The sequence below is a fragment of the Suncus etruscus genome, chromosome 3, assembly GCF_024139225.1.
Source record: "Suncus etruscus isolate mSunEtr1 chromosome 3, mSunEtr1.pri.cur, whole genome shotgun sequence".
NCBI lineage: Eukaryota > Metazoa > Chordata > Mammalia > Eulipotyphla > Soricidae > Suncus > Suncus etruscus.
This window is the reverse complement of record NC_064850.1, coordinates 127498826-127513694: the sequence shown is the minus strand read 5'-3', so window position 1 is coordinate 127513694 and position 14869 is coordinate 127498826. Positions and strand designations below refer to the sequence as shown.

Below are 14869 nucleotides of genomic sequence, written 5' to 3'. Positions count from 1 at the left end.
TTTTTCCTCAAAGCTACTGGTAGAATTGATTTATTGTTTTTATTTCTTCCTAAATTTTCCTGGATATATTATATACAGAAAGAAAATATTTTTTTTGTTAGAAATAGCTAAGAATGGGGCCGAAGAGATAGAACAGCGGTAAGGCGTTTGCCTTGCATGCAGAAGGATGGTGGTTCGAATCCCAGCATCCCATGTGGTCCCCTGAGCCTGCCAGGGCGATTTCTAAGCATAGAGCCAGGATTAGCCCCTGAGCGCTGCCGGGTGTGACCCCTCCCTCCCCCCAAAAAGAAATAGCTAAGAAGTCTACGGCCATACCACCCTGAACATGCCCAATCTCATCTGATCTCGGAAGCTAAGCAGGGTCGGGCCTGGTTAGTACTTGGATGGGAGACCGCCTGGGAACACCGGATGCTGTAGGCTAAAAAAAAAAAAGAAAGAAAGAAAAAGTAAAAAGAAATAGCTAAGAAACATCACTTTTTTTTTTTTTGGGTCACACCCGGTGTTGCTCAGGGGTTACTCCTGGCTGTCTGCTCAGAAATAGCTCCTGGCAGGCACGGGGGACCATGTGGGACACCGGGATTTGAACCAACCACCTTTGGCCCTGGATCAGTTGCTTGCAAGGCAAACGCCGCTGTGCTATCTCTCCGGGCCCAAGAAACATCACTTGTAAAGGGCATTTATTATCATGGGAGTTAGCTTGAAAAAAACACAAGAAGCCTAAAGGACTGCCCACAGAGGGTAAGATGTGTCTTATTTGTGAAACAAAATGCACACATCCCATTGGATGACCTCATAGGAGGTTGTATAGCTAACCAATACAATAGCCAAAACAAATAAGAGGTGGGGCTATGTCTTACTGCTTCTTATCCTGCTGCCTCCCATAACAGCCAAATACAAATGTGGATTTATAGTAGCTAATATAAAATGAATTTCTTAAAATTACTATCATATGTGTGACTCAATTTTTACATGATGTGATGAACTGAACAGTTATTCTGTATGAAGAGCTATGAGAACGTGTCAGTGGAGTGAAGAAAGGAATGCCAACGGTAGTGTTCAAATTTGAGGACTCAAATGGCATTGCAAATAGGTGGAAAAATGTGGTCTTACACATTTTAAGCTGCTGTAAACTCAGCCAACAGGGAAAGGCCATTCTAAACAAATAGTCCCAGCAATCAGTTCTGTCAGGCGCTGTTTCACTGTTAGGTAGGATTCACATTCTATGGAGAATAAGGAAGTACACCTGAAAAATGAGTCCATTTATCTGTGTTGACTCTATAGCAGAAAGCATCACACCTATAGCTTTGTTGCCTCATTCCACTTGCTTTGAGGACGAGAAGTGAACATTCCAAACATTGGTTTGAAAAGAAGCACAGCCATTTTTAATTCTCTTTATCATAATGAACCAGGGCCAAGATTATAATAAGATTTATAAAAAAAGAAAGAACACGAATAGCAGCTTTTAAATAGAAGTTATTCTCTAGAAAGTTAATTGTAAGTGATTTCTGTCAAATTTAATAAAAGTGATTCTCCTTGATCAAATCATTTTGAGGTGTAGTTCAAAAGATGATTATACTGTGTAATTAAAGTTGCCAATTAGAGTGTATAATAACTTGGAAGTAGCAGAGTTTTTTCATGGGATTAAAACATAAAATATAGAGCAGTATCTGGAATTCTTCCCAGCAACATATTGTATCTAGGCGGGAGGCAAATTATTGATTCGGTTCTGGGGAAGAGAGCAAGGAGGGCCAAGAACAAAGGGAGGCTAGACCTTTGGGGGCCTGCGTGACAAGCCCAGACCTTCAGATGGATCTTGTGGATATCCCTTCAGATCTCTTTGCTTAAGCGCCCATGAGTTCAGTATAGATGGGCATATACAGTTTGATTAGTAATCCCATAATCATCGTCCCACATTTGCATACACAACTGAATAGTTTATTCCCATTGGATGACCTCATATAGCCAACCAATCCAATAGCCAAAACAAATAAGGGGTGGCGCTATGTCATGTATAGAAGAAGAGGACCCTTTGTTTTACTGCTTATAATCCTGCTGCCTCCCACAGCAGCCATATACCAGCTTGAGCTGTTAAATAAAAGAGCAATAATAGGGAGACTTGTACTCATCTCATGCATCTTCTTTCAAAATACAGTTGATCGGTGCCCATTGTAACAGGCAGCACAGTCATCTTCTCTAATATAAAATAATTATTTAAATTTAATTTTGTTGAAACCATTGTGATTTACAAAGTCTTTCTGAGTTGGGTTTCAGACAATGACAGGGCCAATCCCACCATCAGTGTCGACCCTTCCTCTACCAATGTTCCCAGAATGCATCCTATACCTCTACCCTTTTGCGCTATGACCTGTCAGTATAATAGGCCCATTTTAAGTTTAGATTGTTATAGTTTGGGTATCATGATTCTATTGTTGTTGACTTTGGCTTGGATATTTAGTTCTGTCCTTTTATATCTCCACCAATGGACTGAGACTACATGGCCTCTGGACCCCATCCTTTATTTTCCTTTTCTTAATTTTATAGAAAACTGCAGAAATATGAGGTAAAACAAAATAATTCATGTCTATGAAAAAGGCAGGGTCTCCTGCGTCATTTGATATACTTGGATGTGTTTTCTAATTTTTTTGTTTGTTACTCATATTCTTTTTGGTATGCCAATATTATACTGATTTGATTCATGTAACTTCATCATTATAATGCATTCTAGGTACAACTTTACTATTTCTTTCTGCTGTACTATTGCTCCAGCCCTGTTGTCTTAGATTTGTTAACCAACATTAGTAATGCTGTTAGTGAGTTTTTTATTCTACTCACTTCTGCTCCACAGATATTTGGAGATTGTCTGTGGGGAGAATGGTTTTGTTAAGGGTGAAGGTTGTGAATGACTAAGATTCTATGTCTGGTAATCAAAATGTTCCATTCCATTCCTACTCCACTAGTGAGAAAAGAGAGATTGTCTATTCTGCATATAGACATTCTAGACTTTACCAGTCTAAAATTTCTGAGTTTTATAATAGTGGTCTGTTTTTTCTGTTGGGCACTTGAACTAGGGGTCTAAGTATTGGATCTTATCACCAGTTGGACTGCCTGGTCTTCTCTGAGAGTATATGTCTTGCTCATAAATTGGCTACTGCCTGGCAAATGGGGAGTTGAGAATGATTAGATTGTGGGCTTTTGAGCAAACAAAACAAGTCTAGAGTCCAACCCTCTTCTCCTTATGACTTAGTCATGTGTCAGTAGTCATAGCCCTCTGGCCTGAGAACTGCCTGTCCCTCACTGTTCTCACTTTGACCTCACTATTGGGGCCTTGTGTTTGTGCCTGAGAAGTCTCAGGTGAGACCAATGACAATTGTTTTTTTTTTTTTTTGGCTTTGGGAACCACTCGGTGGTTCTCAGGGGTTACTGCTGACCCTGAGCTCAGGAATCACTCTTGGCATATTGTGGGACCATTGGGGATGCCGGGAATCAAACCTGGGTTGGTCGTGAGAGGCAAGTGCCCTTCTCGCTGTGCTATTATTCTGGTCCAAGTGTTTATTGTTTCCTTTACATATCAGTTCAGCATTTACCAGCAAAGAATCTAAAGTTCAGGCAATCTAGAAGCCTTTGAACTTCTTCAGTTGAGAGTGTTTTCAAGGGAACATATGAATTTTTGCCTTTACTTTTATTTTCTGTTGCCCAATCTTTCAAAATTCCTTAGTTTCCCATCTTGTCCCTTTGATGCTGTTGTTGTTGTTAGGAGAATATAAAGATTTTCCCATCTCAGAAAATGGGTAAATAAAATGAGTATATTAAACTATTGATTTGGATCAGATTCATTTGGATGCAAATGAGAATTTGCTTTTTATTTATTTGTTTGGATTGTTAACTTTTATTGGGTGAGTTGGTTGTGGTGAAACAGACAGCCCACACATGGCAGCATCACTAGAATGGCATGTGGGGCAGTTCTGGGGTGTCTTCACTGTCATTCCTGGCTTTCTTGGCCCAGTCAGACATTGGGCCTTAGAGTCAGCCCCCAAGCCTTCCCTCTCTTCTGGTTACTTGCCTATGAGGTACAGTGAGGGCTGCCTCCTTTAAGAATTGGCCCATTAGGGCCTGGAGAGATAGCACAGCGGTGTTTGCCTTGCAAGCAGCCGATCCAGGACCAAAGGTGGTTGGTTCGAATCCCGGTGTCCCATATGGTCCCCCGTGCCTGCCAGGAGCTATTTCTGAGCAGACAGCCAGGAGTAACCCCTGAGCAATGCCGGGTGTGGCCCAAAAACCAAAAAAAAAAAAAAAAATAAAAAAAAAAAAAGAATTGGCCCATTAAGTGGGTCCAGAATAGGCAGTGCTGGGGATTTTCCATGGACTCCTGAGGGCTGTGGCTATAAGGAGAATGATGGTGATAGGAAACTTGTTTATTTTTCTTTTGCAGTGAGGAAATTAAGTCTCTGGGAATGAGATTGCTCCAGTGCCTAACTACCATGTCAATGACTCTCTCATGGTAAATTTTTATTTCCAGGCAAATAAGCAGTTAGACATTGTACCAGTTATCTAAGAACCACGGATCACTTTTGGATCCAATAATGTGACTTCTCAGAGATCTTTCTGGTAAAGATGCTTCAAGAGCAGGGCAAAGTCCAAGACTTTTCCCCAAAGGCTGTGAAAACTGTTTGGGTCCGACTGTTGTCATTGCAGTTTCCTGGAGGTGGCAGCAAAGTACTTAGCAGTACAGGCTGCTCCAGGACCCAGTGGGGAGGAGGTGCAGGGTGGTTCTGGGGGACACAGATGGGATCCCAAAGCCTCGCCTGCTCTCAGAAGACAGGGCAGAAGGCCAAATCTGGGATGTGAGTTTTATTCTGATTTTCTAGTGATCTTGGCCAGGTTCCCACGACCTGTGCACACAGACCTTTGGCTACTTTGACTTCTCTCTCATCAACAGTCTAGGCCTCTGTGCTCAGGGCTGCCCTGTCTCTTGTAAGGTAAAAGTATAATAGTGCCAAACTTTCAATTTCATGTCCCTACCCACTACCCATGCCCCCTCTACCTTCATTTCCATGCATCTTCTTCTGATGGAAGATGAACACAATCCCCCTGATGTCGAGTTTCCGAATCTATAATGGGATGATTTACTGGGAAGGCAATTCAGAGGCTCAGAACAGATTGCAAAGGACATGATATGAGACATTGTAAAAGCCCTCTTCATTCTGAAGTATACATCCAATAATGCCCGGCAGACATGAGTAATGAGCATTATACCCTAAAGAACAAGGAGACCAGCATATTGGAATTTGTGCAGAAATGTTATTAAAATGAAAAAGAGAGAACTTTCAATGAAATTGCAACTGTTGGTTTCAATGCTAAACTTGTTTGTCAAAAGCTGGTGCCTGGAGTCAGTAAAAGCTTCTATAAGAACAAAATACTTGATAAGTGGGGTGAGGACTTTTAAAATTTTGCTTCCAAGGAAGCTTGGAGAAGAATTTTTAACTAGAAAGGTCCTGTGTTTTGCAGCTAAAACAAATCTCTGTCTTTGGAGAGTATTTTTGAAGTAAAATTTACTTTTAAGATGAGAGAACCCCCTGATGATGATTTTGACGATAGATCTTATCACAAAGTTCAAAGTGTAGAAAATATATTTCCTTCTCACACAATAGATAAATAAAACAAAAATATTAAACTGTGGATTTGGATCAGATTTTTTCTTTTCTTATTGTCCTTACATTATATTTGAAGTTTAATAATTTCTTTATTTAAGACAATGGTTACAGAAATGTTCTTAGTGGGTTTCAGTCATTGAAACACCCTTCACCAGTATAAATTTCCCACCACAAATGCCACCAATGTTCCCAATGTCCTCTCTTCCCATCTGTCTCTAGGACAGGCATTCTCTCTCTCTCTCTCTCTCTCTCTCTCTCTCTCTCTCTCTCTCATTGTCACAGTAATTGTCAGTGCAATTAGTGCTCTAACTGTGCTTACCACTCTTTGTGGCAAGCTTCATATCATGAGCTGGTCCTTCTGCACTCATCTCTATTGTCTGAATATTATTATCATACTGTCTTTTATTTATTTATTTTGTTTTTGGGTCAGATTTGGTGGCACTCAGGGGTTATTCCTGGCTCTGTGATCAGAAACTGCTCCTGGGATTTCTTGCTTTCTTGTGTAAGGCAGCCAAGAAGACAACAGTGAATATACTCTCCTCAGGGTCCAGCACAGGGTGAGCTGTCTCGACCTAAGAAGGGTACAAGCTGATTCTTGCCATGAATTTGGGCACAAGAGAGCCATTACAAAAAGCTGCTGCCTTGCTCCCTGCCTGTTTTCCTGCTTTCCTGTGTGAGGCAGCTAAGAAGACGATTGTGAACATAATCTCCTCAGGGTCCTGCACAGGGTAAGCTGTCTCCGTGGCCATGCACATATTCTAGCCCATGAACCCCACCAGCACATAGTAAAAACAACACTATAAGTGGGGCATTTGGGAAACAATGCAGAACAACACCATGCATAGAGAATGAAGATAGCAACTCTAATGAACCAAAAAGTAACAACCACTTAGTTAGCCCTTCAGATAAGGAATACAGAGTAGAAATATGGAGGATGGTCAGAGAACTCAAAGAAAGCATAGATTGAGCTGAACAGTCCACAAAGACAGAAATAAAAAACTCTAAACTGAAAAAAACAGGACTGAAAAACTCGGTAGATAAAATAAATACCTCAATGGGAAGCCTTTCCAACAGAGTAACAGCAGCTGAAGACAGAATCAGTGAACTGGAAGAAGAGATACAAAACAACTCCATGAAGCAGAGGAGATTGAAAAAGCACCTTAAAGCAAATGATCAGACAATGGAAAATATCCTCAAAGAATATGAACAAATGACTGTTACTCCCCACAGCAGATGACAATAGAACTGCTTGATAAATTCAACAGAAACAACATAAGAATCATTGGTGTCCCAAAGACCAAAGAAGAAAATCCCCAAGAAGAATCGACAGGTAAGGACATCATTACAGAGAACCCCCCAGAGATAAAGACTGAACACAACCAAATCCTGCATGCCTGAAAAGTAACAACTAAAAGAGACCCAAAGGAAAGCACCCCAAGAACATCCTAGTCACAATAATGAATCCCACAGATAGAAATAGAATACTGAAAGCAGCAAGATTAAAATTGAAATTACATTCAAAAGTGAATCTTTAAGGTTTACAGAAGACCTGTCAAAAGAAACCCTCTAAACCAGAAAGCAGTGGTGGGATATAGTGACCAAACTCAACGAAATTAATGCTTCACCTAGAATACTGAACCCAGCCAGACTCACTTTCAGGTTTGAAAGAAGTAAACATAGCTTCCTGGATAAACAACAGCTCAGATACTTTACAGATTCAAAACCTGCCTTAAGAGAAAAACTGAAAGGTCTACTTTAAGACAAGAAAGACCAATAGACACACCAAACTTCTAACAAAGATGACACTAAATCCATGTCAATAATCTCTCTCAATACCAGTGGAATAAATGCATCTGTCAAGACACACAGTGGCAAAATATATCCAAAATTTGAATCCAAGTTTTTGCTGCTTACAAGAAACACACCTGAGTAGTCAGAACAAACATAAACTCAAAATCAAAGACTGGAGTAAAATCATCCAAGCAAAGAATTCCCTTAAAAAAAGCTGGAGTGGCCATATTAATATAAGATGACACAAACTTTAGACTCATAAAAGTTGTAAAAGACAACACAAAGGTGGACATTTTGTACTAATCAAAGGATATATACCACTCCTAGGGATATACTCTAGGAACACAAAAATACAATACAAAAAATGCCTTTCTCACATTTATATTCATTGCAGCGCTATTTATAATAGTCAGACTCTAGAAACTGCCAAGATGCCCTTCAACAAATGAATGGCTTAAAAAACTGTGGTACATATACACAATGAAATATCACACAGCCATCAGGAGAGATGAAGTCATGAAATTTTCCTATACATGGACGTACATGGAATCTATTATGCTGAGTGAAATAAGTCAGAGGGAGAGAAATAGATACAGAATAGTTTTACTTATTCATGGGTTTTAAGAAAAATAAAAGACATTATTGCAATAATGCCCAGAGACAACAGAAATGAAGGCAGGAAGGACCAGCTCATGATGTGAAGCTCACCACAAAGTGTTGTGAGTGCAGTTAGAGAAATAACTACACTGACAACTATCATAACAATGTCAATGAGTGAGAAATATAGAAAGCTTGTCTTGAATACAGGTGGGGATGGGGTGGGAGGGTGATGTGGGGTATTGGTGATGGTAATGTTGCACTGGTGTATGGTTTTGTTCTTTATATGACTGAAACCCAACTACAGTCATGTCTGTAATGAAGGTGCTTAAATAAAGATTTTTATTTTATTTATTTAAAATTTTTTTTTGGGCCACACCTGTTTGATGCTCAGGGGTTACTCCTGGCTAAGCGCTCAGAAATTGCCCCTGGCTTGGAGGACCACATGGGATGCCGGGGGATTGAACTGTGGGTTTTCCTTGGCTAGCGCTTGCAAGGCAGACACCTTACCTCTAGCACCACCTCACCAGCCCCAAATAAAGATATTTAAAAAAATTAAAAAAAGCTTATGGGGCCAGAGCTATAGTGCAGTGTTAGGATATTTGCCTTGCATGTGGCTGACCCAGGGCAGACTTGGGTTCAATTCCCAGTGTCCCATATGGTCCCCCAAGTCAGGAGCAACTTTTTTTTTGCTTGGTAAATGATTATTATCTTCTTTTTAAAAAAATAAAAAAAAATAAATCTTTAGGCCAGCATGGGGTTTGGCAGGTCTTCGCCATGCCAAAGACCTTTTTAACCAGGCCTCGGAGGGGTGCAAGGCTTGGGTCACCCCAGCACCCATTCACCTCTTTCCTCCAGAACTCCAGGGATTCCCCTGGGCCACACACCTGGGGAATCAGTGAGGTGGGTACCGATGAGGAGCTTAAAGGTTACCCCAGGCTTTCCCCATTTCCCACCCAGCTCTGGAGGGTTTGGGTGTTGGCTTTGTACTTCCGGGCTTCCAGCTCTAAGGATCTCTTTTCTTCCTGGGAGCCGGGAGTTTTGCCCAGCATGGGGAATGGCAGCACAAGAGGTTCTGGCTTCAGGAAGTCACAGGCAAGTTTCCTTACTAACCCTGTGCATTGTGGAACATATAGACAAATATTTGATATCATTGGGTTTAATCTGTTTGTCATATTCAGAATGCCACCCAGAAGCTCATTTTATTCCTTTGCTCCCTCACTCCCACCTCCTATTATCCTACATTTAACCATTTTTTTGTACTAATGATTTTTGTTTTGGCCAAGGTGGATTGCATATCTTTCACAGTAATGTTTTGGTGGGGAGACGGAAACTTCAGCAGGCAACATGAGGACGACATGGCTCCGTGTGGTAGGCTTTTTGGCTAAGCTTAGGGGAAGATACAGCCTCAGCTGCCCCATCACAGCCTTCTCTCTCCTTCCTTCCAGTCCCCAAGGTTACCCCTGGCCGCCTGCTCAGGGTCCCAGCAAATGGGTTCTGGCCAGGAGCAGTTTAAAGGAGACCCCAGGCTTCCTCATTCCTGCGGGGGGTGGGGAGGGGACTGGTGCACTTCTGGCTTTTAGCAATTAGGAAGCAAATGCCTCTCAGGGTGTCGGAAGCTTCAACAGGCAACACGGGGACATGACTCCATGCTCTCTTCACTTGGCCAAATTACAGACCAAAGCGGTGTTTCGGAAACAACACCCTCCCTCTCGACTATTTCTAAAACATAAAAGTGACACGTGTATCTCTTTTGTATATCTCAGATGTATTCCTTAACATCTATAACTCTTTTCAAACATCCTCATATAGTGACAATTTTGCCCACTGGCTTTGTTATTTGATTGATTTCCCCCTTTGAGATCTGTTTTATAAGCAATACTGGTAGAAGAGTATCTCTGTATAGAATTCATGTTTGAACCAAGTTATGGGGAATGCTGGACTTTATCTGTCAGCCCCCAGATGCACCAACAATATCTTGTGGCATTGTTTCTCTTTTGTATAGGCACATAAAATAGGAAAATAATACATATGCAAACAAGTTCTTATCTAATAGAGATGGGAACACAAATTTGGTAATGCAGTTAGGCCTTTTACCCTGAACATTGGCATAATGATTTGGCTTAGGCCTCAGAAGAATGGGCATTGCCCATACACCCCTGAACAATGAATACCATTTATGAAAACAACCACAATTGTCTATTACATTACCAGGATGCAAACCTCTACCAGGGAAGACTTAACACTGCTCTGGCATTGACTTACTCCAAAGAGTGCTCTCAACACCCAGACGACTCAGCAACAACCTGCTTGCAGGGCAGATTGATCCACATCTAATGGTGTGCTGAAATTAGAGCATGCTCCATATCAGCCTGACTTCAATGAAAGAAATGCATAAAATCCAGAATCTTTTTTTTTTTTTTTGGTCACACCCGGCAGTGCTCAGGAGTTACTCTTGGCTCCATGCTCAGAAATCACTCCTGGCAGGCACGGGGGACCATATGGGATGCCAGGATTTGAAATGATGACCTTCTACATGAAAGGCAAATGCCTTACCTCCACGTGATCTCTCTGGCCCCAGAATCCAGAATCTTTAAATATAGGAACCTGATACCAACAACAGCTAATGTGTGAAAAAGTTTCACTGGGACCACGGAAAATGACTCAGCTTGGACAGACTGGTATGCCTGGAGCCCAGAGTTGGTCTTATGCCAATAAACTTCTGGGGTGAGGCCTTCTTGTAATCAGGCCAAAGTTCCCCCCCCCATTTCCCCCATATTTTTCTGGGCCTATGCAAACAATGGCGATTGTCACTGTCACACCTTTACTATTTTTTTTTTTATTTTAACTCATCCTTTAAGGAAAAAAAACTGTTTACTGAACTTAAAAACAAATAACTGTAGTAGAATGCCTGTCTCGAGTACAGGCAGGAAATGGAAAGGGGGGAGGGGGGCTTTGAGAGGGGGGAATGTTACACTGGTGAAGGGGGATGTTCTGTTTGTGACTGTAACCCAACTATAATCATGTTTGTAATCATGGTACTTAAATAAAATATATATTAAGAAAATAAATTTTTATTTAAGCACCATGATTTCAGTCATAAACAGAATACCCCCCTTCACCAGTGCAACATTCCTACCACCAATGCCCTCCCTCCTCCGCCACCCTTGCCTGTATTCGAGACAGGCATTCTACTTCTCTAATTATTTAACATTGTCATGCTAGTTGTTAGTGTAGTTATTTCCCTAACAGCATTCACCACTCTTTGTGGTGAGCTTCAAATTGTGAGCAGGTCCTTCCAGCCCTTCCAGCCTTGGGCCACACCCGGTGACGCTCAGAGGTTCTCCTGGCTATGCACTCAGAAATTGCTCCCAAGCCAGGAGGGTCACCGGGTGTGGTGCAAAAAAAACAAAACAAAACAAAACAACAACAAAAAAGAAAGCTTAAAGTAGAAATTCATGAAGTGAACCCCCCCCAAAAAAAAACAATCCAAAAGATCAACAAAAGCAAAAGTTGGTTCTTTGAAAAATAAACAAGATTGATAAACCACTAGCAAAACCTCCAAAGAAAGGGAGAGAGATAAACTTAATAAACAGAGATGATGGGTGGACATCGACTTCCTTTACACAAGAGCCTGGGGCCACCTCCTATTTCCGACAGGACATTGTAGGTATGATGGTGCCAAGGCCTTTAAGGTGGGAGCATTTGTAATAATTGTGGTGGGATGTCATCATAAAGGTCTTTAAGAACTGGAGATAGGATGGTTGGCTGTGAGAAGTTAAAGCACTGTGAACAGGAGCCAGGGATTGGAGGCCCCTCAGAGCCCCTCTTGAAGTTGGAAAAGGCAAAAAAGAATCTCCTGAGGGCTTCAGAAGATCTATTTTAGATTCCTGACTCCCTACCTGCTTGGCACTTAGAAATCATATTGTTTCAAGTCACCACTATTATAGTGATTTGCTGCTGGTACCAACAGGGACTAAAACAGCCCCTAAGGGCAGAACTTCAGATCTATTGAATGATTGGATGAAGAAAATTTTCTTCATTTTATTTATTTTCATTATAAAAGGTTTCCATAGATTTACTAAAGTACACACTGTAGCTCTTCTGGTTAGTGATATCAGCTGGCTTTAAGACCAACAATTATCTAAATTATAAAGTACTTTACCACCCCTGAGTATAAAGAGGGAAGTTCAAAATGACCATGTGGTCATTATTCAATGGTATCTATTTAACCTCTGTCCAGGCGGGTGAGGCATGAATAAAGTGCAGCCCAGGCTGCCAATAAGACTCAAAGGCATGTAAAATAGTTGGTTTCAAGAGGAGGCGAGTTGGCTTCTTTTAAGCCTTGCAATCTTGAGAATGTGTGAAGCAGAGTCTTTCAGGCCTCCTTCCTCCTCTGAAGAGAGCAATAAAATTGGGGCAAATGGAGCTGTTTGAATTCATTTTCGAGTCGGAGAGGACTAGAGGGGACAAGCAGTATGGAACCTTTGTGCTATTCTTACAGTCTTTCTCATTAAAGACCGAAGTTGAAAGAGCCAAACGCTGCTGGGCTCCTTGAGAATAACATACCCAACTGTTTCATTCCTCCCGATGGAACCCATCTGTGCGTCTCTGCACAATGCTCAGAATCTGCATCCAAGTGCCCTCTGTGTCCCCGGAACCTAATCTTTCCGAAAACAAGTGGTGACCTCTGCCGGTGTCCACTTAAGAGATGGAGCCTCTCTTCCTCCCAGGTAGGTGGCCAAGTAGTGATTACATCTTGTGGGAGGCAAAAGGCACCTTCTCATGACTCCAAGGTAATTAGGAAGAGGAACAGAGAGGGCTGTGGGTGGCTACATCCATAATTGCAGCAATGATACCCTTAATTGCCTTAAATGCCACCTTTTGTGTCACATGTGCTCTGTGTATGGAAGAGCAACTTTTTGGCATGTCCGAGTGGCTGGTTTTACTGCACATTCAGTCAAGCAAAAGGTGCCATGGAGGACTCTCCAAGGTCATTGAGCTATTCTCAGGACCCCAGTTTCTGTGGACTCAAGAACCATGGAGTAAAGCCCAGAATGCTGGGAACCATCATTGCAAAGTTTTCTGCAGCTCAAAAGCTTAAGAGACTGGAATTAGCAGCTTTGTCAGGCCTACTCAGGTCCCCCCAGGGATGGACTCACCTTTGGGTTCTACTGGGAATCTGGTTGGCTTCCCTGTGTGCCCCACAGCAATCAGGGTGTGCAAAGAAACCAATGGCTCCTTTGTGCTGTCATAGCTAGATGGGTGACTGGGGGCACCAGGGCCCCCAGATAAGTCCCTCCACTTTCCAAGAGGCAGTGGAGAGGAGCAGAATTGAAGGTGGAGATACCCCGTTGTCCATCCAACCAAGTATATAGCCTTTGATTTTTGTTTATTTATTGTTTTGTGTCACACCTAGTGATGCTCAGGGGTTCCTCCTGGCTCTGAGCTCAGGAATCACTCTTGGCAGGCTTGTGGGGGGCTATGAAGTGCCGAGCATCAAACCTGCTGCATACAATCAAACACTCTCCCTGTTCCTGCTGTTGTTGGCCCCTGGCCTTTGATTATATGATTCCCCAAGTAAGCCTTGGATGGCGCTGGCCTCCTGACCACACTGCAGATGCTTGTGATGCTTACCTCTCCTGCTCACATTTCTGAACCTTGGAGTAACCCACACATATAACCTGGAGAGAGCTGGGTGGGGAGATGCCAGCAATGGGTTGCAGAAGGCATTGGTTTCCCTGGCCTGGGAACAGGTGGGTTTTTTGCATTATTTAAACTCAGGAGGTTCACCAGCAGGTACTCCCAGAGCAAGGGCAGTCACATGAAACCAGCTTCATGAGGAGTTCCTGATTCCTGCTGAGCTCAAAGCACGGGTTGGTGGCCTCTAACTCCCTCCCCCACCTCACCAGTGACACTCTTTCAATGTGGGAAACTGTGCTTTGTTGTTGGGTGACAAGTGCTCTCTTCTGAGCTACCAGCAAGGACCCTGCTCTCATCCTCTGCTCCCCTCTCCGTGCTCTGCATCTTGCCTACTACTGACTCTCACAAGGGCACATTGAGGCTCTCAAGTACCGAAAGTCATCAGAAGTATGGGGCATCTGCCACTGTGATGCTCGGTCCTGCCGTCTTTGGAAATGCGACTGAAACAGTCATAGCTCTCCCCCTGCAATGCTCCCCATGACCTCCTAGATAAAATGCATCTTTCATCTTTATCATATCATGATTATTTCCCTCAATTCAAACACAGGCGTTGAACCATTTGAAAACTCTCAGCCAAAGTTTTCTCAGAGGATCTGCAACGTTTTGACCCTTCATATCTATAGGTTGAAGCCAGGAACAAAATTGTCTTTTTTTTTTTTTCTGGTGTCTCTCCATAAATTAATCTCTTTAAGCCTCAATTTTCTTATCTGTTCCATGGGGGTAATACCAAAAATTGTGCTTTCATGTAAGGACTCTGTGGTGTGAATAAAAAAAAAATCCATCCAATATGTTCCCCATAAGTTTGTGATGTGAAGAAACTTTTCAGGGAAGAGTTCATGATAGATTCAGTTTGCAGTTAGATGGCAGGTGATGGCTTGATCACTGGGACAAGGTCAATATGAAAATGATCCTCAGCATTTCCTAGGTAAGCCCTGAACACTGCCAGGAAAGGTTCCCAAACAAAACCAGACAAAACAAAGAGAGAAGCAGAATTTGGAAGCAGCAGTGGGTGCATCTGGCCCAGTTGAACAACCTCTGACCATCCGGATTTGCTTAGCCCTGGTACAGCCTGACAGAGAAGGCCTGGACTTCCATCTGGGGTAGAGAAACATTTTGTGACAGAGCCA

The 14869-nt window shown here is 42.3% G+C and overlaps 1 non-coding gene across 1 annotated transcript; it reads left to right on the top strand.

Annotated features, from left to right (window-relative positions):
* The first annotated feature begins 301 nt into the window (after positions 1 to 301).
* Positions 302 to 420, top strand: LOC126004757 (5S ribosomal RNA). Its single transcript, XR_007494015.1, has one exon. It is a non-coding gene; the product is annotated as a 5S ribosomal RNA (ribosomal RNA).
* The last annotated feature ends 14449 nt before the right edge of the window (positions 421 to 14869 follow it).